The sequence below is a fragment of the Epinephelus moara genome, chromosome 18, assembly GCF_006386435.1.
Source record: "Epinephelus moara isolate mb chromosome 18, YSFRI_EMoa_1.0, whole genome shotgun sequence".
In the NCBI taxonomy this organism is placed as follows: domain Eukaryota; kingdom Metazoa; phylum Chordata; class Actinopteri; order Perciformes; family Serranidae; genus Epinephelus; species Epinephelus moara.
In genome coordinates this window covers 23,047,868-23,074,595 of record NC_065523.1, presented here as the reverse complement: position 1 = coordinate 23,074,595, position 26,728 = coordinate 23,047,868, and the positions used below count along the sequence as shown (strand labels likewise).

Sequence of the window (26,728 nt, the reverse complement as noted above, 5' to 3'; positions counted from 1 at the left end):
TATTAATTGTAATTAAGAGTGTTAGCATTGTTTATTTACATGTCACTATGTCTTACATGAACAAAAGTATCGTGCACTGATACTGTAAATCTTCGTCTCACCATAAAGCATTAACTTTTATAGTACAATGAAATTCATTATATGATGCAGCACTAAATTAACCGCCTATTATACCCTGACGTCTTTACTTTTATGAGAATTCCTCCCAGCAGGATCACAACCCAGGGATCTGCTTAAGCAGCTATATGGTCTCATCCTTGTAAGCCCTGATAAAGGGGTTTCCCTCCACAAATCCTGTTTAAGCCAAACTGCGCTGAGTCGCCCCAGATGATCATTTCAAGCCCAGAGGAAGCCGACAGGTCTGCTCCATCCCCAGACAGTCAGCAGCAGTATCTCTTTAATGGTTAATGTCCCCACCTGTGGTGTCCCTGCATGAACCAATTGCTAAGGTCCTGGTCAAATATTGAGTGGTTGGCTGGTGGGAAGAGCTGCTCCAGGCTATGGCTGCTACACAGGGCTGTGATCCCTTTCACCAGAGGTGTGGCACCCCACTGATGCAAGGCTAACTGGCTTTAAACTATAAAGCAGAGACCTTAATGGATTGAATATGCATCACATGAAAGTCAGCCACACTGGTGATTTATGCCACTCTCCTGTGTTGGTGTTACAGAATGAGGGGGCAATAAGGGCGCATGACTTGGACTGTCTAAGAGAGACCTCTGTTGAGATAGCTCTGATACTTGCAGGAGTAACTCTAGTAGTCTGATCACATCATTAGGCGTTGACCCTCCTGACCCCAGACTCTGGGAGACTGAGCTGTAACCAAGGGAACTGATGCAATGATGAGAACCTGAGGGGGACCCGGTCTGAGAGCTGAAGCCACTGGTGTAGATAATGCTAATGAACAGTCATGCAGTGAAACAAAATGGCTTAATTGTACTGGATTCATCTCGTGCTGAGCCACAAAGGCTAGGGGGAGGTTACGCTTCCAAACGTAGATTATTGTAATCCTCCAGTAATTACTGAGCCACATCTTCTCATGGGAGCAGTGGGGCACATGAGAGGAGTGGACTCTGCATTGTTATTCGTTATGGCAGCCACTGATGACAAACTGCTGCAAGCAAAAGCTTTCCAAAAAGCTGCACAAAACACATTTCGTGTCACTCGGACAATGTGGTCCATACAGAGCCTGCTGAGGAGATAGGCAACTGTGAAAGTCCACGTCAATGGGGCTGAAAGCGCTGACTGCTTTATGAGCCCTTGTTGTATCTCGGAAAGTTAGAGCTATAATGTGTTTTTATAATGCTAGCCCGTTCCACAATGGCCTTCGTTTTAGGGCTTTTCAATGCCTTGAAAATGTTACGCTTCTATTCTCCCTCTGAAGCCACAGAAAGCGCACTTGGCCGGGCCTGCCCTTTCTGGCTTTTGACAGGAAGCTCATGATTTTAAATGTACGGCTCATGCATAATGAATGAGACTGCACAGGATGTGAGGGCAGTGCATCCAGAGAGCACCTGGGCCAAACAAAGATGCCCTTTCTGCCATGGGATTTGTGCCCTGGTACCCGCTGTCACCAGCGCCCGGCTCGCACCCAGCTGCGAAGCATTCAAGCTCACCACGCACATTCATCTCATCAAAGTTGACTCCAAAAAGTGACACTGTCCACTCAGACATAAAGAGCTCTTTATGGGGTTATTAATGATCGGCTGAAAGCTGGGGACAAATGTTTTGGGAACAAGTTTGTCACTGTGGCTGAGCGTCGCTTTGTTTTAATCCATGCCAGTTCAGTCGGGGTGCATTCCACTGCGATGGTGGCGCGGTCTTGTGGGCGCTGAATATGTCAGAGGTTAAAAAGCACATCGGATTGTCACAGTGTTGCAGCATGTCTAGTATCTGTTTGTCTCCATTTCAAAAGTCATCACCCAAACAACCTTATCTCGACAACTGCGGAGTTGCAAGAGCAAAGACTAACTTGTCATTATTCTTGAAGGCTGCTGACCTTAAGTGACAAGTGATCATCAAAATGACTCTTGGAGTTGACCCCTGCACATGACACAATCTTGTCTGGTCCTGTTCTGTGGACAATGCCAGCGAGACTGAAAGGAATAATTAGCATCGTCTGGGCTTTCATTTAGCCTCTGACTGAACAGATGATAAATGATTAATATATGCATCCCACAAGACAAAAAAACAAAAACGCCTTGGTAGCTACAAACAACCCCACACAACAACAATTTATTTGTGAGCATGTGCTTGCGTGCGTGTGTGTGTGTATGAGCAGACCCAGCCGACTTGGCATAGAATGACCCAGTGGCATTGTTGCAGCCTCAAGCATGGCAAGATTTATGCCGATGGGGGTGTGTTGGAATCCAGGCTCTCTCATCCAGCCCAGCTGCATAGAGAACAAAACCAAAGGCCCAGCTGCAGATATTAGCATGGGCAGTCTCTCTCTCTCTCCCTCTCTCTCTCCCTCTCTCCCAGTCCATGTGCCCCCATCCCACAACTCTGTCACATGCCCATAGGGCTTTTGTGCCTCACTCTGTTGTTATGGTAATGACTCAGCCCACAAGAGAGAAGAAAAAGGGGAGATGTTAAAAGTTGATTGCAGACAAAATTGAAAGGGAGAAAACCAATAGGAAACAAAGAGGGGACAAAATATAAAAGAATTCTTAATTAATTATTGAGTTCCGCTTAGAAAGTCAAGTCAGTGCTGCCGAACAAAAGCACGAGCACACTAGTGCACGCACAAACACACACACAAACAACCCTTTCTTGCTGTATGACTTACATGAGGACTGCTTGGACCTGTTTTGAATGTAAATAGTATTAAATGTGAATACGTTATGTAATTCTTTTATTTCTCTGCAAAGCTCACCTACCTGGCTGTGCACTGTGGACCTATCGCAAAGATTACATGTGACACTGACCATATGGCATCAGTTACCGGAGCGAACCAAAACAAAAATGTGTAGCATTTTCTTACTTTTTTTTCAGAGCTTTGTCAGCTGTGACAAAGTCCAGTATGTAGCAGTGAAACACAGAATCTGTAACAAGAGCAGAGAAGTTTAGTATCAATTTAGCACAACTGCCAAAATAGTGCAAAGTAAATGAAATACACCCCCGCTATTATTATCATTCCCACCTTTCCACTGTGTTTTTGTCTAGCCTCAAAGACCATGATTCCACTGGTGCTTAACATGGCGAGACCTGCCACAGACTTGGCATGTGTGTGTGTGTGTGCATGTTTGAGGGTAACAGGCAAGGTCTCGTTCAGGTCTGGAAGCTCTCACTGCAGCTCCCCACACTCTGTGGTCTAACACATGTGCTCTGCTGGAGAGCAGGTAACTAAGCTCTCTCTGACTAAAGTCTCCTCAATCCCTTTTATTGTCTCTTTAGGCACGTGTGATGCTTTCTTCTGGCAGCATACACGCAAGCAATATAGTGCTACCAGCCTGACCAAGCATTGGCTTCAGCTTGACTCTGTCTTAACCACACACACCCAAACACACACAGTTACTGCTTTTTCCACTGCCCAATCACCCGCTGCTAGTTGGCAGGTTGGACAACTCACTTGTGCCACTGCAGCCCTGCTGTATTACAACGATCAGACAGATGGCTGTATGAAAGGGGGACTCCCTCTGTGTGGCCTAAAAAATCCAGCCAGCTGACAACTACTCCATGCCACGATGGTGAAGGGACTGTTTTTAAGTCTCCTGACCTCACTTACAGCAAATGTATGCAAAGTGTCACATGAATGTGATGTATAAGCACCTTGGCCCAGACATGAGTAAAGATTTCCCATTTGTTCAGTCTGACCTTTTCACCAGAATGAGTGCATTTGAATGCATGTTCACAGTCCCGAAGACGTATTCTCACATGAGCATGCTATATTGCATGTGGCACAGGAACATAAACACACTCATGCACAGATGCATGCATGCACACACATTGTGCGTACACAGGAATATACTTTCCCGTAATGTTTTGGCGACTTAAGTGTTGACGGCATATGTATGAGCAGCGTGGAGCTTTAATTTCTTTCCTCTTTCTTTCTTTCTTTCTTTCTTTCTTTCTTTCTTTCTTTCTTTCTTTCTTTCTTTACTACATTAATTAACACTTTTGTAAATAAACATGGTCTGACACTTTTTTTAGCTACCCGCTCAGCCTTAATGTACAGTAGTCAGACATCTTAAGCAACACAATTAGATTAAGCAATTAGATGTGTCACTCATTGACTGTTTATTGACCTTAGATAGGCTCACAGGGATAGGGAGAAATCCACGTTTTAAAAGCATACCTCGGCTAAATTCAATCCATTTCCTAATTCAGAGGTATTTATCTGTTGGCGTCAGCTAGGGACACTTAAGTCTTGTGGGGCAACGTTTGTCAAAATAAATTTCCCCATGCACGGCTAGTGGAGAGTGACAAGTGTGTATTTAATAAACCCTGATTTGTTTACCGGCTGAGCACTTAAGACCATAGGCTCCCTGAGCAATGACAGCTTGGACAACAGTCAAATGCATGTTGGGATGCAATGTTACTCTCCGTGTGTACATTGGAGTAATGAGACAGTCCTGAACATTCATTATATTCTGTGCAGGTTTTGGACGTGGGGGTGAACGTGACTCCCCCGGTGCCTTGGCAATCAATTATATATACATGAAGCTGATGCAAGACCCAGCATATATGGTGCAGTGTTAGGAGGAACAGTGTTGGTTTCATATTCACAGTCACTTCTCGTGATACAGTTCTGGCTTTGGACTTTGCCCTTACACTGCTGCTGTCCTTTAGACTGTCAGGCCATAGCGGAGATCTCTTTAAGTGGTACGAGCACTGATAAGAAAACATATTGGAGAGGTGTTCCATCATTGACGTCCCTGTAAATAACTGATAGATAACTATTACATGTTTGCATATGAAATATTAGTGGTGCTTATTTAAGACCTTTGAAATGGGCTGTTTGATTAACAAAAGCATGTCTAATTTGAATTTTTTTTCAACCATTTCTGTCTACAATATCTCTTACCTTCTACCTGCTCTGCTTCAGTAGTACTCTTCTCCCTTTGGAGATAAACCAACGGCACATAATTGCCAGACCAAACACTATTGTTTGCTAGAGAAGAGAGCTGGAAACACATATGACTTGCGTAATGTTTGCCCATAGCACCAGTAGAAAGCATCACGCTGCAACACTTCCACTTATTACTACTTTTACTGAAAGATATGTCACGAGAAACAGTGACAGCAAGAGGTGACAGTTCTCCTTGGCTGAATCCAAACGTCCACTCTCTGGACTCGCAGACTTCAGTCGTATGCACCGTGACAAGTTCGTCATCACGTAACGTCTGCGAGGGCAGAGACTGCAACCCTCTGATAGACAGCCCTTGAGGCCGTTTCATTCATTGCCATGGAAACATTCGAGTGACGATTACAATCATTGTAACTGCTGTCATATACTGTCTGCTCATCTGTCCCTGCAGATAACAAGTTATAAATCTCTGTATAGGGTTGTTTTCTACAGTACATATTTCTGTATCGTGATGTTGTTGGATATTATTTCTGGCCTACATAAGTCAAATATTGTTTTACAAGGCTACAGTAACTGTTTTACATATACATAAATTTTGTTTTTTTCAGTCGGCTATTAAAGAAACAACAAAGTCACCTCCGTATTGCAATGAATTGTGGGTAATTAAATCAGTGAAGTCTGCTGAAGTCGGCGCCCCAAGCGGACTCTGTGGAATACTGCAGGAAGTCCACTATAGGCCCCTTGTGGACTGGATGAATTGTGGATTTGGACAGCCCTAAGCCTTCCCAGACTTCTCGGGAATGTACCGGCAAAGTCTGCAAGTCTGCAAATGCAGTGAAGTTCAGGGCATTTGGATTCAGCCTCTATACATCACAAATGAGGAGGAGGATTGGGGGATAAAATGTGCTTTCTCAGGGGTGGTGAAGCTGGATGTATGACAGTGGAATAAAATGTCACAGGGGCGCGTCCACAAGCACCAATGTGTGCCGAGCCTCCACCAGTGTAGAAAATAATAGGCGTGGCTGTTTTGAAGCACACTGTTTAGCGGTGGCATGTTTTGGCGTTTAGACATCTGCTGACTGCGTCTCTGCTACATAAATGTAAATATTGCTCATTTATGGTGCTGGGGCTGGTTGCACAGAGCACATTAAGTATGACACTTAAGATTTAGTTTTTCCCTTAGCTGAAAAAATTATTTAATGGTGTTAGAGAGTTCGAGTTAGAGAGCACAGAGTCTCTTGAAAGGTAAGACGTTAAGGCATTTACTGTACTGAAAGAGATTTTACAGCAGTAAAGTTCTACTGTTTCTATGGAGACCATTTGTTTGCTTGAATGTGTGCTTGGCTTGTGCTAAGCTACCTGTTGTTGCACTCAAGTATATAATCTTACAAAGTTGGCTTGAATGTAAAAAAAAAAAAAAAATGGCAGAAGATCAGAAGACACTAAACCAAAATTGGTTGGAGCAAGAAAAAAATCATACTTCTGGAGAAATTCAATAAAAGAAAGAACGTACAGGAAAGTCGATTTGATCCAAAAATAACAGCAAACATGAAGCAATGAATGTGGGAGGAAATTGCAACAAAATTTAATTCAAGGTACTCAGCAGTGTAGCAATGAAAATATTTGACGTTAAACAAAAAATAAATAAACAGAACAGTTATTCTTTACTTCCAAGGAGGTCATTTTACAGTCACGTTTTTGCTAATGATTTTGTTTGGTACCATTTTAGAACAGTTGTGTTATGTTTTAAAGCAACATCATCGGGACCATCTTAAGGGCAGCATTTGGGTGTCAGTCTATCTAACAGTCTTTTGGTGCATACATCAATATTAATTTCAATTACCATAGAAATAAATAGTAATGGCATGGGCCATCAGGAATTGGCATAGTTCGTATTGTCATTTTAAAGCTTTCATCTTCATACCACAGTTATGTAAGAACCTTATTTCTTAACAGTCATCAACTTGCAAATTTAAATTGTTCTAATCATCCATATTTTGCAGTACAAAATGCCTCCAGAATTTAAAACAAAATTTCAGTGTTGGCAAACACAAGCCTTCCCACAAAGCCCAGTAAAAGACAGATAATATTCAGTCACATATGGAGGGCTGACCATTAAGCTGCCCTTTCACTCCAGAGGACAGACAAACAGGAGGAGATTTACTGCCCTAATCAAAGCCCTGTCGGCTGCTGGAAATCGACCGTGAATGACGTCATCAGCCTGTCCTCACACTGATGGTTTGATTTATAAAGTATGCAGGATGCTTGGATAGGAAAAAAAAGAAGTGCTTTCACAGTCCTACACAGAATGTGCCATGTGGAAATGTAGACCTCGTCATCAGTGATTCTCAGCTCAATCTCTCTCGTCTTGGTAGGTAGGGAGAGGGGTGTTAGCACAGAGGTAAACTAATGTACCAGCAACTTAGTTATTTGCTCTTATTTTAAGAGAGCCAAAAACAAGCTGATCCTGGAACTCCTATAGTAGTCCCATTAGACATATGTTTCTTTTTGGTAACTGAAAACAAAGCTCATTAGCTTGAACACATTTTCTGTTTCTACATTTAAGGTAAGGCAAGCAGGATAGTATGTGCCCCGTATGTGATGATGATGGTGTTTACATGGTGTCTGTGCAACATCAAATGCAGGCTCTCCGAACACCTTTATCCCCTCTGAGCATACAGGAAGCCCAGTATACTCTGTCTTTAAGTCCCTAAGTGGAAGAAGACTAATTTGGTTACTTGCTATAGGTTGATGGATGGATTGTGGTTAGTTTGCGAAAACAGTCATGCTTTGGCTTTTAATAAACAATTTAGACCCTGGAGGATAGTCCAGAGAATTACTTGAGAAGCCTTGGATGAGATGAGGCCCCTTTTGCCCAGTGCGAGCACCTTCCTGGAATCCAAGATTTTCAAACTGATTCTAAAACTATTGGTGTGAAATTAAAGGTTTGCTGGGTCCTAGATTACGCATCATAAAGTAAACTCTCACAAGGCATAAAAATGCTCTGAAATTGAAAATGTGCTTTTCCAAACATTTGGAGCAGCGCTCAAAGATGTCCTGAGGTGGTAATGAATGGAATGTAAATGGATAATGTTTTTATGGGACTGTAGTTGTGTTGGACTCAGAGCAAACCAAACACTGGCCAAGTTTTCCTGGCAGGAACCTTTTATTGGTATTCAATGATAATTAAAAACCCTGACTTATGCATAGGCGTACTTTGTCTTTTAGTGAGAAGCAAAGTCCAAGTGTAAATAAAGGGAAATTAATTAAATGTTGGGCAGTTTAGTGTGGCGCCATGGAAAGAGTACACAACTTCAAAACATGCCAAATTCTAGATGAATCAAGCCGGGGTGATCTGTCATATATTGCCTGGTTTTGACAGGACATATACAGTTTCAGTGACGTGGCTGAGAAATTGAGACAAATTGGGCAAAGTTCACAAAGTAAACACAGGGGAGTCTCGGGACATTTTTTTTGTTGTTTTTGTTTTTGAATCTGTGCATTGCCAAGTCGGTTGACTTCTGTAAACAAAGGGGTTTCATGTTGGAGTTCATTTGGAGCCCTGCTTTTAAAAGAGGAAGTCTTAGCAGTGACGCTAGCCAACATGGTGCCTTGGTACTTAGTACACTGCAGGTAATGTCAGCACTGAGGAACAAACACTAGATGGGAAATTGTTGAGGATACATTGTACAGAGGGCATGATTTACATTTTTCTTGAGCTCCTTATTGTAGGAGTTTAGTCTGAATTGGTTTTTAGCACTGTTGAGCAGCAGTAGCACACCATATCAGGCAGGTGCAGTAACTGTTATGAGTATTATCAGTTATAGTGCAAAGGATGTTGTGAAATTTGCAACACAGGACGTAATTAAACGTATCCTTTGTATGGGATCTTACGAAAATGCACATACAACGGTTCATATGATATCTAACAAATTAGCGCCCCATGAATGATGTTACATACTTCACATAAACTTTTGTAGGTTAGGTTTAGGAAAAGGGACGTGGTGACAGTGTACCATAAAGTAACTTAAACTTTTCTTGGTTTCATGTAGTTCTGAGCACCGGTCTCCTGGCAGAAAGTTCTGTGTTTCGTAACCCATCCACCACCCCAACCTGCCTCCATACAGTATGTAGACTACTTCCTCTCTATCCTGTCAGCACATTGGTCATATGATTGCAGCCTTCCCAATTACGTGTGATTATATACAAACTAATGGCGCATGACTATGTGGGTTATACACAAATTGTGGTGCATATATGAACAGTGCATGAGAACCGCCTCATTTAAACACATGCAGTCAGGTTAGTCAATAAATTTCGAGGTAAAAAAGGGCAATTTCTCGCAACGTTACTACAACCTGTTCTTAATCATTACAAAAACGACTCTATGCATCATATTGTTATATTTAAAACAGTCTCATTACCCTCACAAGTGTAAAAACAGAGAGGTAAAAGGACTTGTGGCTCGAAGTGTCTGATTGGGCCCTCAACAATGATTGTGGTCTGAATAGGTTCACAAAGCCCAGAGCCAGTTTGTTTAAACCAAACTAATCCAAGCGTGGAGGCAGGACACTGAAATTGCAGGCCTCCTGAAAGGTGATCTGGCGGCAGAACTTCGTTCCAAGGACCGAAGTTTACATAGGATAAATAAAAATAATGAAGAAGAAAATAACAGTGCTGTTTGCCAGGTAGCTTTTTGTGTGTTTTGGTTACGCTTTGTGTTGTTGTGCATTTATCTGTATTGTTGGTAGGATGTTGCTTGTGAATTACCATTTCAGATACACAAATATTGAAATATTACATTGGCATTCTGGAATAAAGCCAAAAAAAGAGAGAAATAATAGTTAATTTAAAGTTTTGAGGGTCCAAATATAACAATAGGAAGCACTCTTGCAGACTGATTGCTGACTACCAATAGTGGCAAATTAATTAAAGGCTGAAAGATGTAAAACTCTCTAGGAATTTTTCATTACTGGGGTGACTTCACTCTCTGTCCATCAGACGATTAGACCTGACAACCTTGTCCTGCACGTCTGCACCAGCAGTGTGGTAATCAGCAGTGTCTGTGCAAACCACAGTATGGATTTCAACCCTGGACTGCTGAGGACTTCCATTGCTCACATGTGGCGCAGAACACCTCTGCCAGGCCTGTCAGTTCATGTTCCAGGCCACTGCTGCCTAAATGGATCCTGATTGGCTATTTGGACAGGGAATTGTGCAAAAGGTTGACATATGAATCACTGTCGCTCCCCTGTTTCACACTGTAAAGAGAAACATTAGGGGGGAAAAATGCTATCCATGTACGCTACATGACATTCAATATGCCTGAGTTGACCTTTTTCTTCATGTTTAATCAGTACCCATAAACAAGGCTATTAATCTTTATTTCTATCATAGATTATTATGACATTTTGATATGATCAATGCTACTGAGAGCCTGGAAATTGGGCTGTTTTGTCTGAGTGTTTTTACTGTTAGGTCTGGTGAATGATGAATGAGTTTTGACATAATGGCTTCACCTCAGCCTTCCAAGAGTTTTGTCTACCTGGCATCCTAACTATTGACATACAACAGATATTTAACCTCATGCGTTTAGAGGCAATTTCTTTGTAGGCAATTTGTAAAATGATAACCATAGATTTATAATCACAAAATGTAATGACAGCAAGGGACAGAAGACGTTGATGTAACATGGCAGACCTGGGCCCAATCCCATTTCACATTTTAACCCCTTTCATTCGTTTTCAAGTGCCACCTTGGCCCTCGAAACAGAGTTACAAGGGGTGGTGGTTGAAAACTTCCCCTATGAAAAAGTACAACCCTTTAAGACCCTGATACATCATCAGTATGCTGGTGTTTACATAAACAAATGTGTCTTGTATTGTCGGACATTGCAAATTGCCCATTGCTACCGTGGTCACTTCTTTTGCGTGGGCTACACGCCCTCTGGTTCCCGTCTCAGACAACCATTAGCCAAAACTAACAGATACAAATTCTCCTTCATACCCTCTGCCATCTCACTGCTTAACTCTGTACAGTACAGGTAGCATCATCATTAGTTCATATTTTATTCAAGTATGCGTTTTTATTTATTTAGTTACGACTGATTTTATGTGACTGTTGCCTTGTGTGTGTCAACCTTGTTGTTGTCATTGTTGTTTGTTGCTGTTGTTTTTATTGCTACTGCGGCAGAATCAATTGCCCCTCGGGGACAAATAAAGGTCTTGAATCTTGAATCTTGAATCTACAGGCATCCTTTTGTGGTTGTCAGGAAGCTCGCAATTCGTTCACAGCTTAAGTTCCATGCTATAAATCAATCAAACAAGTCATCAAATAAAAACAAATACTGTTTCATTAAAAGGCAAGTGGTGCTCTGTAGGCTAACGTTAGCAACCTGTTTTCCTACCCTAACATTCTGCACTGATAATAGTAGCAGCAGTAACAAGTGCAGCAACTTCGCTGCTGGACTTTCGGGCATCATATGTCATCAAATGAAGGGGAATGTCACATGGAAAAATGTCAAAATGTGGCACTGTCATGCACAGATCAGCAATAACAATGTAACGTTAGCTTGTAAGCTACCGAGACATCGGCATACAACAAAGAAAATACATTTGTGGGTTTCTTTTGTGATGTGATTTCTCATATCACTTGGTTTAAAATGTGCCCTTCAAATCTCTATCTGAAGGGTCGTGTAGCCCTTACACTTCACCTTACCCCTCTATCCCAGCAAGAATTGGGACACCCCATCCCGACATGATGTGCAAAACAAAGGGGTGAGGGCTAAGTGGTCTGGGCAAGTGGTGTATTGGAACTGGGCCTTGCTGCTTGCTGTCGGCACTGCAGGATCACAGATTAAAAACCTCATCTAGGCAGTCCCAGGTTGCTGTGAAAAGCCCTGACAACCTAGTTACCGAGTCTTTTGTTGTCACAATGTTTTGTTACAGTCATTCTCGGCACCAACCAAGAAGCATGACCCATAGCTTCATACGCCTTCTAAATGGTATGACCCGTGCAATGAGCCAGCTAGTGAGCCGCTACGATGACTGACAACACATGAGGTTGTCTCATCGCTAACTGGGGGAGGAAACGCACTGCAGACCCTGACACCACAAAGCATGAACAAAACCATCCACACCCAGAAACAGAGTAAGTGGTTTTTGCAGGGAGAACCAAAGGTAACATTACGCACTCTCCTTGGACACAAAGACAATAATTATCAGCCAGCAGAAGCCAAATCTGTGTGATGATAAAGAAACAATCTTGTTGATCTCCTCCCAGAGTCCAGCTTGTGTGCAGGTGGAGCCGCTGTTATCACTTAGATAGGCATACTTGTCATTGTTAAACTCCCTCCACAGACAGGTAGTGTCTGGTCATGTTTATAAGAGCCAGAGAGGAGACAGTAGTACTGGAACACTGTCGCGTGAAAGGATGGTATTTCCTGTTGCAAAAGAGGGAATGCAGAAATACATGTTTGATGCCTGTGAATGTGATTCAGTTGCCAAGACAAACACATCCCTATAGTTGTATCATGATAATCAGACGCATGCTCTTTGATTTCTGGGAAACAGGAAGTAAGGGAAATAGAATGTGTCTTGAGTCCCGCTGATGGCGCCGTTCTTTAGGAAGCAAGTTATTGCCTCATGTAAGGTGGTGGTTGGTCAACAACAGCTGCACTGATGGTGTGGTCCACTCTTAGGAGGAGAATCGCAGAGAAAAACTCAAATCGCTTACCACTGGGAAGAGAGACAGCCTGTTTTAATTGCATTGGCACAGGAAGTGGGTGGTCAGTGATGGCAAGCTGAGGGAGACTAAAAAAACCTTGTCCATCATGTGTACCACTGCATGTCAGCTGAGCAAAGTGAGTCATAACCGTGAGAGAGAGGATGCATGATTGGCACATGCAAGGCAAAGTTCTCTCCCAACATTGCAAAGACCCTGGATTGGTTGACTTTCCAAGAAACACAATTGGCAATGTTGGGTGGGTCGGAAACCTGACGTGCCAGAATGTTTGTCACACAGAACCATATGAGGAGCTGTCATTGGAAACTGTTTGGAAGAAGGCAAGGGCACTTTAAAAAAAGGATACTTGGCAGGTTATTGGATGAACCATCCGTCTATCACGGTCTATCACGGTCCAGTCGGAAAAACAGTGAAAACTTCTTTTCCGTCAAGAAAAGCCTTCAGTGCCAGTCTTTAAGTTAAGAAATACTGTCTTCTTTTAATATAACTGATGCTTCTATGCTATAGTCTTTAGGAGCCACCATTGTTGTTCTGAATGGAAAGTCATCTCTTCATGCCTCACCACACACACCTAAACTATGGCTGTCATTGCCAGTAGCTCTTCACAGGATGCTGATTAGTCAAAAGCACTGGTGGTTCGGAGCCAAACGCATTTCAATCAGGAGAGACTCGTTTTTATTGACATGTGGACATAAGTTGAAAAATGTGTAAAGTCTTTGATGATTAGATCCCATGGAGATGGTATGATTTAAGGAGGGTGATGAATCCATGGTCAAAAAGGTGAGTCTAAATTGCCCGTAGGTGTGAATGTGAGTGTGAATGATTGTCTGTCTCTATGTCTCAGCCCTGCGATAGTCTGGTGTCCTGTCAAGGGTGTACCCTGCCTCTTACCCAATGTCACCTGGGATAGGCTCCAGCCCCCTTTGCGACCCCCAACAGGATAAGTGGTTATGGAAAATGAATGAATGAATGACTTTGCTGTTGTCGAATTGTTAATGCACCCCAATGGCTTGTTTATCAAGTGGTGTGAGAGTTTTAAATGTCATGAGCAGCTTATCATTTTTCTGATGCTTACTGGACAGTTGCTAGAGACATTAAAATGTTGCATTTTCTACAGGAAGCAAATGCAAGGTCAAGGGAGTGAAACTAGAGCAGAAGAAAAATGAAACAGTATTGGCCCAGCTTTAAAAACTGCTACTGTTTTGTAAAGTGCTTCTAGTATTTTGTATTCATTAATCCAGATGATTAATTACATCTTTGTGGTCTGAATGGTGTATTAACAGATTCACTTGAGTTTCATGGTAAAGGTATAACATTCAGTTATTTTCCTAGTCGTTTTCAGTGCAAGACCTTACTACACCGCATAAAAAGTGATTTGTGGGTGCCCTCTCACACCAATCAGGGAGCGTATTCATTAATTTGTATATTTACAGTACCAAAAGGGTGCCCCAAGTTAATTAGCCACTTACAACAACATTGCTTTTTAATGAAGCATGCATCCACCAGTGTTCTATGGGCTACTGTTTATTTAATTCCTTCATTGTAATGGACCTCAGATGCCTCATGTTTACACCAGCAGAAGTCAGCGAATGTTTTTCTAATTCACTTCAGCTTGAAGTAAAGTAAACATATATTTTCAAACTGTCGTTCCAGTGGAATCATTAAGACCTTTTTCCGGTAATTATGCTGAAAAATTAAGTTTGCAATTATGCCATGTCTACTTAATATACAGTAAATGCCACATTGCTACCAGGGGTGATGACAGTGACATCTACTTGTAATTAGAAGCAGTCAGTGTGTTGCTGACAGTTTAATCGATGTGGCCTCTTGCACATATACACAGTAGCATTGTTGATTTCTATTCTTTTCCAATTAAAGGGTAACTTAAAGGGTAACTGGTATTTCTCAACCAGGCACCTGCTTTCTCGTGTTTTTGTGTCTAAGTGACTGAGACAACAACTTTTGAAACTGCTTCAGTGTTGAGTGAGACCACTGAAGCCGACAGCAGTGAACAGGCTGCAATGTAACCACTCAGGACATTTGTGCACCATCAATTTATACCCAATGCCATTGACAGGCTCAGATTATTATTCTACATGTCTGACAGCATTATGGAAAGGATACCTACAGAGATAGACCTTTTTTAAAGATTAGGATCCTTTTGGTTTAACCAAAAACACCCCCAAAATTGCTATCTGCAAACCCACCAGACCCTGTCTAAATAAACAGTCATTTTAACGTGTATAGATCCAGCATGTTTCCACATCTAACTTGCTGAATCAAAGGTTTATTTCAACCAAACCAGAGTTGATGATTGTTGGAACAATGGAAAGACAAACCAAGAGGGTTTTTGTGAGTTTTATTTTGTTTCGGCCATCTTTAAATGAAGTGTGTTTCACAATAATAAAATTGGTGTTTATTTAAAGGAAGTCTGGTGGGTTTGGTGATAGCGATTTCTGGGCTGTTTCTGGTAGAACAAGGAAGATCTTATCCTTTAACAAAAAGAACACATGTCATCAGAATAATCTGAGCCTGTCAGTGGCAAAAACAAGCACTTTTAGTGGTTGTAAATTGACAGTGCACAGTTGCCCAGCAATGTTACATTGCAGCACGTTTAGCCATTTCTGGCTGCAGCGGTCTCTTGCAATACTGGACCAAATTAAAAATCTTTGTTTTCATTCATCACTTGGACACAAAAACATGGGAAAATAAGGTCCAAGTGAAAAGAAAATACCAAAGTTAACCTTTAAATACATAGAATATATGACTGTGGATGTGAAATATGATGTTATGCTATAATACAGATGTAAGAGGCTGTGATTTCTTGCTCCATTCTTTGTAAGTAGTTTGAGGGACCTCTCTGACTTCCTGCCACCGACACTGGTCGGGTTACGCCAAGGGGCGTATGAAGATTGTTATCATCCGGTGATCCGTCAGGGTAAATAGGACATCTTCTATACACAGGAAATGCATGCATTCCACATGAACTGAATGGTCAAAAAGTCCAGGACAGCTGAGGATAAGTGGCTCATTCTATGAATGGAGAAATGAAGGAAAGTGAACAAGTATTGTTTGGTCTGCAATCTGTCTTCGAGAGAGACAATGCCTCTTTGATTGTAGTCTCTGTGGCCCCTAGATTCAAGTTCAATGCCAAGGAATCAATAGGCTGTGGCACAGGGGCCCCAGTTGTCAGAGGTCAAATGAGTGGGAGGGTGCGTTGGGTGTGAGGGGGGAAAATGGGAAGTAGATGTGTTTTAAGGTCAGGCTGAGAGATTTCCCCCTGAAAAAAAAAAAAAGAACACGACAAAGCAGCAGAACGGTGTAAGTTGTGTCTGACTTTTGACCCCAATCATGAAATATGCTCGTGACCATACTCAGTTTTGACAGGCAGTTAAATTTGCATCAAAAGCCTAATAATTAGCACAATTAGGTGCAGTTGTGCCGTAAAGAGTACCTGCATAGTATAACACACAGACTTTAGAGCTTAGATTGGGCCCAAAAATCCAGCCCGACCCCACCAGAGCCCGTGCACAATCTGTCCAGGCCCGGCCCGGCCCGTTCCTTTAACTGTAATTATGAGCCCAAGCCCGGTTTAAACCCGAATTTTATTTTTTTTTTTAAGTATTGGGCCGTTACAACTGACGTTTTGAACTAGAGTTGTTGGGATACGAATGTGGACATTGAAGGCTGACTCTCGTCTTTTTTTCCATGGCAAGCCTTCGTCATGTGCCTCTTAAGTGTCGAGGTCCCCATCTTTTTGCTGTCATATACCAGCATCATGCTGCACTTGGTACACTCAATGAAGCCGATACACACGTTGTCACCATCGACAACTAATTTAAAGCTGTCCCAAACCTCGGACTTCCCTTGAGATTGGGCCAATTTAAACTCTCCTGGGGCTATTTTTTCTTGACATCCGAAGGCCTCATTTCGCTGGTTAGGCCTATGCGCAGCAGGTCAAGTGTGATGCGTGCGTGGCCAGTGGCGCCGTCAAGGCCCCCCCTGCCCAGGTGTGATAAGAAGTTGGTTCCATAGCCTAGGTCTGTTATGAGGAGCCTGATGGGTCGTGTCAGGTCCGGGTTGGGTTCAGGCAGAGAATCTAAGCTCTAACTGACTCGTCATACTTGTTTTTATATTTTCCCCCAGCATCAAAGCATTCCCTTAATTTTTTCAAATGACATAGTGACATCACCTTTATGTTTTTAAAAAATACCTTAAATTCTCAATGATTCTGCCAATTTCTGTTTTCCTCCTCCTTTTTTTTTTAACTGCTGAGCACATACAGTTTCACGGCCTTTTCTACGCTGATTCGATTCTGCAGCAAATGTTCCTTCAGATATTGTGCGCTGACGTCTGGCCAGGTTTCTTCTATCAGTGTCAGTCACTATAACAGTGCCTAGAAGTCAGGGATAATCACTTTGTGTCATTTATATTTATTGTGCTCCACATTAAAGACTGGTTTCTGGAAAAGAAGTTTCCTTGATAAGCAGGAGGCCTTTGCGCTATAAAAAGAAAGCATCTTCTGGTCTGGTTAATTATGTGCCTTGGTTATGTAAAAAGGTGCTCCATACACTAAAGGGTCTGTGAGACAGTCCCGTAATGAATCACTCGTGGTCTGGAGGATGTATCATCTGAGTATTAGCTCAGACAGCAGCCTAATACTGTCTGTGTCTGAGATTGTTGGCCCTCTGCCCGCTGCACTACTGTCTGGAGGATGAATATCAGAAAGGAAAATGCTGAACATTTGATAACTGGCTGTGTGTGTAATAATGTGTGCATATGTTCCAACTCACACTGGAAAATAATGTATTTTTATTTACTTATTTTGTTATATTGCACACGTTTGCATATATGTTTACTAAAAGACATTACTTCCAAACTAATTTCATCTGGGGTTTTTTTCAGTTCAGTATAGAGAATGAGGAAAAACAGCCAACCCACTTGTTTGAATGCTTTTTTTAAAAAAAAAAAAAAAATTTCTATCTATTGACAAAAAATTCAGATAAGATTAAAAAAAATGAAGAATCTCTTCCATGAGCGGGGCTTTCCCCGATAATCAAAGTTGACAGGTGAGGGATCTAATTGCACCCACTTACTGCACAGACAATGGTATGTGGAAGGGTGGGTACATTCATAACACAGGTTTAATTATAGTGTATGTGTAATAGTATGTCTATTGAGTCACATACAGTGTAAATGCAAGGACTGCCCTATGGGGAAATTAGCTATTTTTTCAACATGATGTGTGATGTGTGACAGGAAGGATTTGCGGCAGGAAACTGCCAGCGGATTAAATGTGTGCCGAGTAAAAATACAGGGTCAATTTTATATTTTCCCTTAAACATGGAGCCAAATGAGAGTGTTGCCACAAAGGAAGCCACAGTATATCCTCAGCACACCCACTTTGTAACTAAACGCTGGGTCAGACTGTGAGTCTGAGCCGAGGCCATGGCTGGATCAAAGGCCGATTCTGTTGACGTTACGGTGCGAAGGCATAAACCGGCATACATGACCGACTGAGTCATGAGACTCACAGTGAATCAGCAGCCTATCAGCTGAGACTGGCAAATGTTTGTCTTACCATTGTCTGTGTTTATTCTCCTACAATAACTATGAAATCACAGTATGTGTTTGTCGCACATGTGCTGCCTTTCTCTGTGTGGCAAGCTCTCGTAGTTTTTCTATTGTCTGATCAGCAGATACTCAGATAATAGGTTTAGCCTCCAAACCACACTTGGATAAACTTTGTGGGACTTGTGGAGGAATGCTTCATTGCACTGTCATCCGAAAGAGGAAATGTAAAACACATGAAACATGAAAAGGCTGTAATTATTGTCTAAGAGCTGCGGTGAGGTTGAGGAAGGTACACTCTGTGTTGGTGGTGAAGGATATTTCATTTACTGAACTCTCTGTCGGTTCATTGGTTCAACTCGGGGGAAAAAAATTTTTATTTCGTCATTTGTTTTTGTTTTTTTTAAATAAACCTAAACAAACTTGTTATTGTGGCATAATTTGTAATCTTTACAAGGAATCCTTTTTGTCTTGCATTACATGTTTATAACTCTCCCTACAATAACATCACATTGTGAATTATTGTCTTCGAGTGGCTTACCTCACACAGGAGATGAATGGCTCTGCCCGTGTGATGACATGTTAAATATACTAAAAGGAAAACACGACCTGTGTTGGCACCGAATGTGGAGAAAGCTGTGAGTTACTCAGCGGGAAAGTCAATTTATTGACTTCCTAGATCAACATGTATTCCTACTGAGTGACATTAGACATGATAGCAGTGAAAATAATTACTCAGTAAACTCTTAAAATGGTGCTGTGTTTACCCTTTTGTGTAATGTTTTAGTGAATTCCGGGCAAAGTGAAAGATCTGTGCATGGCAGCCTGCAACAGTTAAAGAGTGACAACTTACCGTTGCTGAATAAATAATCTGTTATTGACAATTTGACAGTAGTTTTAGGCTACAAATGAATGAAAACACTCGTTTACACGTGTGCTGTATGAGTGGAGGAGAATCCCTTGACTCAGTGACTGTGCTTCCATACTGTTTCTTTATCTGACGCACCCTCTCCAGGAATGCAAAGCCGTTTCATCAGAGGCGGTGGAGACCAAAAGCTGTCTGAAATCCATGTGAAGGAGCTCTGTTAGTCAGATCCTGTGCACCGTAGGTGGTTTGATGTAAAATAGATGGCATCTTTTCCCACATGTAGAATGCAAGGTGCAGTTCAACCACAAGGAAACTGATTATCATATCTCACTACATGTTTAGACACCCTTGTCTTAACATACCCACTTTTTCCATCTAATCTTTATCATAATAGAGGTCTTATTGGTCTAGCCAGAGTTATTACGGCTTCGTTCCATGGTACATTATCAGCACACTCATCTCTGTTGATCAACAGGGTCATCGTCACTCCAGCGAAATGAGATAAAGAGAACAGTTATGACAGCATGTTCTCATAGGAGGGGCCAGTGAAGTCGAGCCAATGGATGGAGGGGATTTAAGAGCCGATGGGTTACTCCAGTGCACGGTTCAGCCCACAGCCAGCGCAGCTCTTCTTTTTGAGGTCACGCAGTTGGCATTCCTTTTCCAGAGGAATGTGCCTCATAAAAAAACATTACTGATTGCTCAACTTTGTCACAGGACGTTCACTTTACTGTAGCGATACTCTTGTAAAGTGGTACTTGTAAAATAGTTGTAATGGTTTGATGCTGGCAATTAGTTGGATGGTTATTTCTGTTTGATCAAAGTGGTCCCACAACAATTTGAAGCTTCAATATTGTTGGATATTAGTCATTCTGTTGTGCAGGTACCTGTTTGCTTTATTGATTTACTGTTTTAAGAGTATGAAAATTGCTATATTGTTTTTGTTATTTCATTTCGTTTTCAAAAACCTGAAACTTCTATGCAGCTTTAGGAATTTATTTTATTTGGGTGCAATTTGGATGTTTTATTTTATTTTTATTTTTATTTTTATTTTTATTTTTATTTTATTCTTTTTTTATTTTATTTATTTATTCATTTTGCTTTTGATGTGACCTGCTATGTGTGTTTAACAGCAAATAATTAAATATAATTGATTGATTGATTGAAATAACACTTGCTGCACAAATGTACAAACTATATATATTTTCCAATTATAAAAACAAACTTTTTGCAATTTTGGTCGAATAGAAAAATCATTCTACATGGATACTTTTACTAAATTTGTAGCTGGTATATTATTACAAATTGTCAAATCCTAGCTGAGGATCCATGCAGCTGATACGATCTGCATATCATGACAGACAGGTAATATATCAATAGGATCTGAGGAGCCTCTTGGATCACAGAGGAGCAGATGAGCTATAATCCAGGGATCAAAGAGGCACATTCCAGGATAGACGGACCTGTCTACAGACAGGCTGTCTGAACATCCACCTGCCTGACAGAGGAGCCCATCCACCTGCCTGCCCTGTACATGTCACCAGTTTGCGTGATGTCCAGTTAAAACATGCATGAAACGAAGGCTATTTCCCTTGGTGCATGGCAAGAAAAGCTTTTTAAGGGGGACACCACTGACATTAAGAATTTCAGTATGTTATTTCCACGGCCTAGGAAAGTTTAGTGGGTATTGTAAACATGACATTTTGTCTCTGAAAGCCAGAAACCACAGAAGTAAGTCTCAAATTTGTGATTAAACTACTGATTTTTTTTTTCTTCTTTCTTTTTTTTCTAATAATCAAATAAGCATTATTAGTGTTCTCAGCTGTGAAGCAGAAAATGTACCCCTGAGTGCATTCTGTGTAATCTCTAACATGTTTCCCAATCCTTTATCTGTGCAGCAGCTCCACACTTTATACCTGAAGTATACCCTGACATCACAAATTTGAGTTTTAGCACTCTAGTGTTTGGATCTGGAAGAGAGTTGTTAATGTTTACTAATGTTTTTGGACTGATTTAGACCATAGGAATGACACATATAATATGTATGCATTTGAAAATGGTCGCAGTTCCCCTTTAAGGCCTGGTGGCTACATTGGCTCGATCATATACCAAGTTTTGGGGAAATGAATGTGACCTGTAACATTTGCTGCATGCCATCTGTGTCGTGTTTTATCTTCCTCCAATGTTTGAGTTATATTCTGTGCTATAAACCATTAGAAATCTATGAAGGAACATATGAACTTTTTCACCAGTATCAAGTTAGTGGTCAAATTTATTATGGACACAATTAAGTTAAAAGCATGAGGATGACCAATTTTGACGAGATGAGTCAGGCTTTGGTACAAGCTTGAAAGCTACAGCAGTGGTACCCTACTGGTCCAGCCATGCGGTCCAGATTTCTCCTTATTCATTAGTTCAAGAGTCAAAGTTTGATACATTCAATGTCATACTTACGTTTGGCCATGTTGTTTAGCTAGTTTGCTGTCTTCATCAAGTGGCTGTCGGTTAGTCTCTCACTCTACAGCAGAAAACGGCACTTCAAAATAAAAGCTCTGTGCCAGAAATTCACTGTACTTAAAAATAAAGTGTGTTATTTTTACATTCAGTCCATTCAGAATGGGCCCATGACCCACTTTTGGGCAGCGACCTACCACTTGTGAACCGCTGAGCTATGGGATGATTAAAAATACACTTTCACTTGAACATTAAATTCATTTTCTGCTTTCTTTGTTCTGTTGTTTAAAAGGAAAGTCAGAAAAATATATATTTTTAAATCCATCATGACTGATGCAGAAGAATATTGTACTGAGATTATAAAGTGCACAGTTATAAAAACCCAGGTGCGGAGAAATGCCTGTTGACTGTTCTCAGTATCTGTTGGTTTAAATAAGCAAATCAGCATATTCATCCCCTGAGCTGGAGCTCCGAGTTAACCACTGTAATGTATTTGCTTAGCTATAAATCAAATGACTGTCATCTGTGTTTGCACTGCAGCTCTGGCTCTTGTCACACCTTGTGTTTCCTTGTTTTACAGAAACCACTGAATGCATGTTCTCTGCTATAAAACATTCCCGTTCAGTGATGGTCCTCGGCTCATCTTGCATGTAAATCAGGTATGTTATCTTGTAGTGCGTAAAGCACACAAAACACAGATTGGGTTATCTGTTTTTAACTTTAAAATGAAAAGGACTAATACATGACTGTTTAAAGATTTGAATAAATGATTACACGTGAAAGTTTAAACATTAACAAAGCCTTTAAACTTTCCATGTTACTGAGGGAGGAAAAAGAGGGGGAAAAAGTAAATGGCACGCCAAACGGACACGTATTTACATAGACAAACATGAGTGACAAACAAATCGTGCACCTGTTTCTACATTGTCTCAGTGACTCTCCGAAAAAGATCAGGAAAAGTAATAGCCGTCCGTACTCTGACTGGTCTCCAGTTTAATTTAATCTCTACACAGTCAAAGAATTATGAGCCGGCTGCTGCATCAGCTCTGGAAGCTGATGATCACTCCCACAGGTCATCCATCATTCTTGTTGTACATGATAAGTAGGCCCAGGAGAGTCGGAGGCAGGCTACAAGGTGAAAGTCAACACTAAAAACATTTTGGGGAGCAGGAACCTGAAACCCACCTGACACCAAAGTGAAGTGCACCTCCTCATTTATCCTTCCGACCCGGCTGCCCCCTCGCTGGAGATGATAAAAAGCGTTGAGGCTGTAATGTTTTGCAACCTCTGATCTGAAAGCCAGTCCTGCTCACTGTCGTGGAATTATGTTTTTTTTTTCTTCTTTATAATATCGCCTCCTTCTCGACCCCTGAAAAATCATCAGTGACATTAGTTGTGTTGTTCTTTTACATTTCTCTTTTCCCTAATGTGGCGTAAAAGACTCCTCTGCCTGAGCACTCCGTGTTGGTGAAAGACGAGCTCCTTTTAACTCGACATTTAACTGACAATAAATATGTTTACAGGAAGTTATTTATTATCTTTCCCATTATGACTAACTCACTCGTCTTTGAGAGCTGATAGATAGTAAAAAGTCTCACACAGTCAATCTGCCATATGCTTTTTTTAGGACCAGGCCTCCAAATTCCCCAGATCCCAATCTGATCGAGCATCCGTGAGTCGTGCCAGTACCCCAGAGGTACCCCCGATCCACATTGAGGCTTTTGTGGATTGGACTTGTCTCTGACCTGTCGAGGCATGGACACAAGACCTCTGCGGAGTCTCCTGTGGTGTCTGGCACCAGGGAATTGGCAGTGAATCCTTTGAGTCCCATGTGTTGTGAGGTGGGGTACCAGCATATCCCATGGATGCTTGAATTTGGATCTGGGGAATTTGGGGGCCAGGTTCACACCTTGAGATCTTCAAGTTCCTTGGGCCATTCCTACGGATTTTTTTTAGGTGTTTTGAGATGGTGTGTTTTTATCGGAAATAATATGTTTGGCTTTAAACCCTTTGTGATCACCAACATTTTGATTAGTGACTGTAATTTAATTAGATTATTTTTCTCAGTAACTGTAACTGATTACAGCTATTTTGTAATTTAATTACATGTAACTAGTTACTCCCCAACATTTTTTTTTTATTTTTTATGTATATACTCTTTGCATATGTGCTAATATCAGCCGATGTGTCAGCCTGACGGATTTATTGGTCTGGCTCTATATCAAACACACACACTTACACACACAGAGGACCTTTGTTTCACATCAACATACAGTTTTACAGTAGCTCCCATCTGAGGTCCCAAACAAAGGCTTTAAGGATTCAGGGATTCGCTGCTGTTGCTCACCCAGCGCGACTTGTATTTCAACTCTTACACAAAGATCTCCTCTCAGCTCATCTAAAAACCATGCTGTGTTCACAGCTGTTGTGACATGTTTGCACTCTAACTGCTCCGGTCTTAGACATTTTAACATTTACCTATCTCGCTTGCTCACAGAGTCAACAGATCATGGAGATAGCAGTTTTTTATCTGGGCTGGGCGGTTGTGTATTAATGTTGACCTGTGTAATTCTGTGGCCATCATGCAAATGTTGCATGAGGGGGATTCGCCTTGATTTGGCTATAGGACCGAATAAACAGCCATGAGCTGTAATCTCCCAAATTATCTCAGCTTCTAGGAAACAGCTGGGTTAGAGTAGCATCCCTAAAATCATTTCTTCAAATTACATTTACACTGTCAAATTCACTGGCTATTATAAATGTGTTGCTATGTATTTCTTGGCAACCATGAAGTCATTTGCACTTCCAAAAATGCGCCCTAAGTAACGCCGAGAGCTTACTGTTTATCATGTGGCATCAGTCCTTAAATAAATTGATTTCTCTCATCAGCCTGCTTTTCCTGTTCATTAAATCTGGAGCTGGGCTTGTTTATTTAAAGCTGGTGAGAAAACATGCAGCTTGGCGACTCCCTCCGAGCAATGAGAGCGAGATGCAGTCTGCCTCGGCCCGTGTAAAAAGGTCTTTTGAGTCACTTTTGAGTTGTTTTTGATCCCTCCTTCATTCCTCCTCCTAATATTTAGACAGATTGGCAAGGCTATTTACCGTGTGCTACACGTTTGACGTAAGCTTTACTGAAAAGGGCACTGCAGCAACCACACCAGTAAAACCACTCCGACCACAGAGGTCCAATATAAATCAATGGAGTCATCTGGAGGGCACGATGGCAGCCGAGGGCCTCGTGAATGTCAGCTGACAGGGATACTTGTGCTCACTGAGCCCTGCCTCATCCTCACCCCTTGAATCAAGTGCCGGGGAACAACTTGACCCCGTTTTTTAAATGGCACACCTGCTGCTGCTGATGAAAAAACCAGGAAAGATAGCACAACACTACGCGTACACTCTCCTGCGTAGGTCCCTATCCGCCAGCCCTGCCTGGGGTTGTAAATCTCGCCAAGTGAGACTGCTTGCTGGAGGGAACAGAAGACAGGATGACTCGGTGCTCAGAGAGTGTTTGCAAAGATGTTTTCAGTCTGCAAAGCTCGTAGCAGAATAAACTCAGAGTGGTCAGTTGCAGTGACTGATTGGTGCCTTGGGCTTTAAACTAATAAGGTGCTTAAAACACTGCAAGTGGAGAAGTTTGCCACTGTCAAAAGCGGCTGTGATGATCAAGTAAGGGCAGCGTAACATGTTTTGTCATTTTCAAAGGTTGTCTATATTTTCACAGGAACCACAAGTTAACCGTTTGCATTATTATCTCAGTGTCATTTTAAATTTAGTTGAGGTATTTGCATTATTTTCTAGTAGCTGCAGTGTCTAACAGGCATGAGAAATGAGGCTCTGGCTCTGGGCGTTAACATTTAGAAGAGGTGTTGTGGTCCCACCTGTCAGCTGGCATCCGTCACCGAGTGGTCAGCTACTGTACAGCTTGGCCATTATATACACGCGGCTCGAGCCCGCAGAGGCCTGCAAAGTACACATTGTCGTGCAGTACAAACAGCTCACTTCCTACAGCACCTCGCGTATTACTGTGCCATCTACTCTGATTTATACCACGCTGTTTACAGTGGGATATTATGTAACGGTATTCTTTTTATTCTTATCTGTGATTTATAAATGTATATTATTTTTGTTTGTTTGTTTATTCAGAATTCAGTTTCCATTGATCAAAACATTATTTTTGCCCTGTTATAAGAGGATGCTTGTCACAGCAGTTTTCAAAATGAAAATGAAGTACAGAAGATTATTTAAGATTATTTTGTCACGCTTACTTGAAACCAAAAGGAACATTCAAAAATTATTTGATAGATCAGTCATTTTTATTACATTAAAAGTGGCCTTTTATGCGAGGTTTTTGCTGTATTTCCTGACATTCAACTCTGCTTAATTTTAAATGTTATTGATCTAATGTTTACTTTAAATACACTTTTTTAAACGTATCGTGTGTTGTAAGATATGTTAGTATTTTATGTCATTTTCATAGAAAGAACACCTGTCCTGTTTTCATTTTTAGAGTTTTGTATGCTTGATGACCACAGCAACAGTCATGTGACAGGAAAGCACATGGCTGGAGGAGTTAGCACCACGGAGGAAACTGAAATTGGAAGAAATCGAAGTAACTTTTTTTGTGTGTTTTTAAATAAAGAATATGTTTCCTGGTTTCCAAACAGGTTGTATTTCATTTACATGTACAAAAAAATAAGGAACAGCATATTTTTTATGGTGCATTTTGTGTACATTTAATGCTAACGCTAAACAGATATTAGCATGCTAACATATCAAAAGATTTTTTGATGTCATTTCCACAATAGTCACACTTTGTTTATTGTGATAGAAAAGACTTATGGCAATGGAAATGACTATTATTATATACATATTAATATAAGAGAAGATATTGTATTAATACAGTTATTTAAATATGTGTCAGATTTTCTAAATGTTTCCAGACCAAAATGGATCATAAATGTTACAACATTTATCATCGGTATTACTTCGTTTGATTTTCAACAGGATATCTTGAAAATATAATGCTGTACATTTTGATTAAAGGTTAAATAAAAACAAAA

The 26,728-nt window shown here is 41.2% G+C and overlaps 1 long non-coding RNA gene across 1 annotated transcript in view; it reads left to right on the top strand.

Annotated features, from left to right (window-relative positions):
• Positions 1-26,486, top strand: part of LOC126405830 (uncharacterized) — a 44,619-nt gene extending 18,133 nt beyond the window's left edge. Inside the window, exons 3-4 of the long non-coding RNA XR_007571611.1 lie at positions 22,246-22,324; positions 26,176-26,486. This is a non-coding gene — a long non-coding RNA (uncharacterized LOC126405830). The remainder of the gene's footprint in view (positions 1-22,245; positions 22,325-26,175) is intronic.
• Positions 26,487-26,728: the final 242 nt, after the last annotated feature.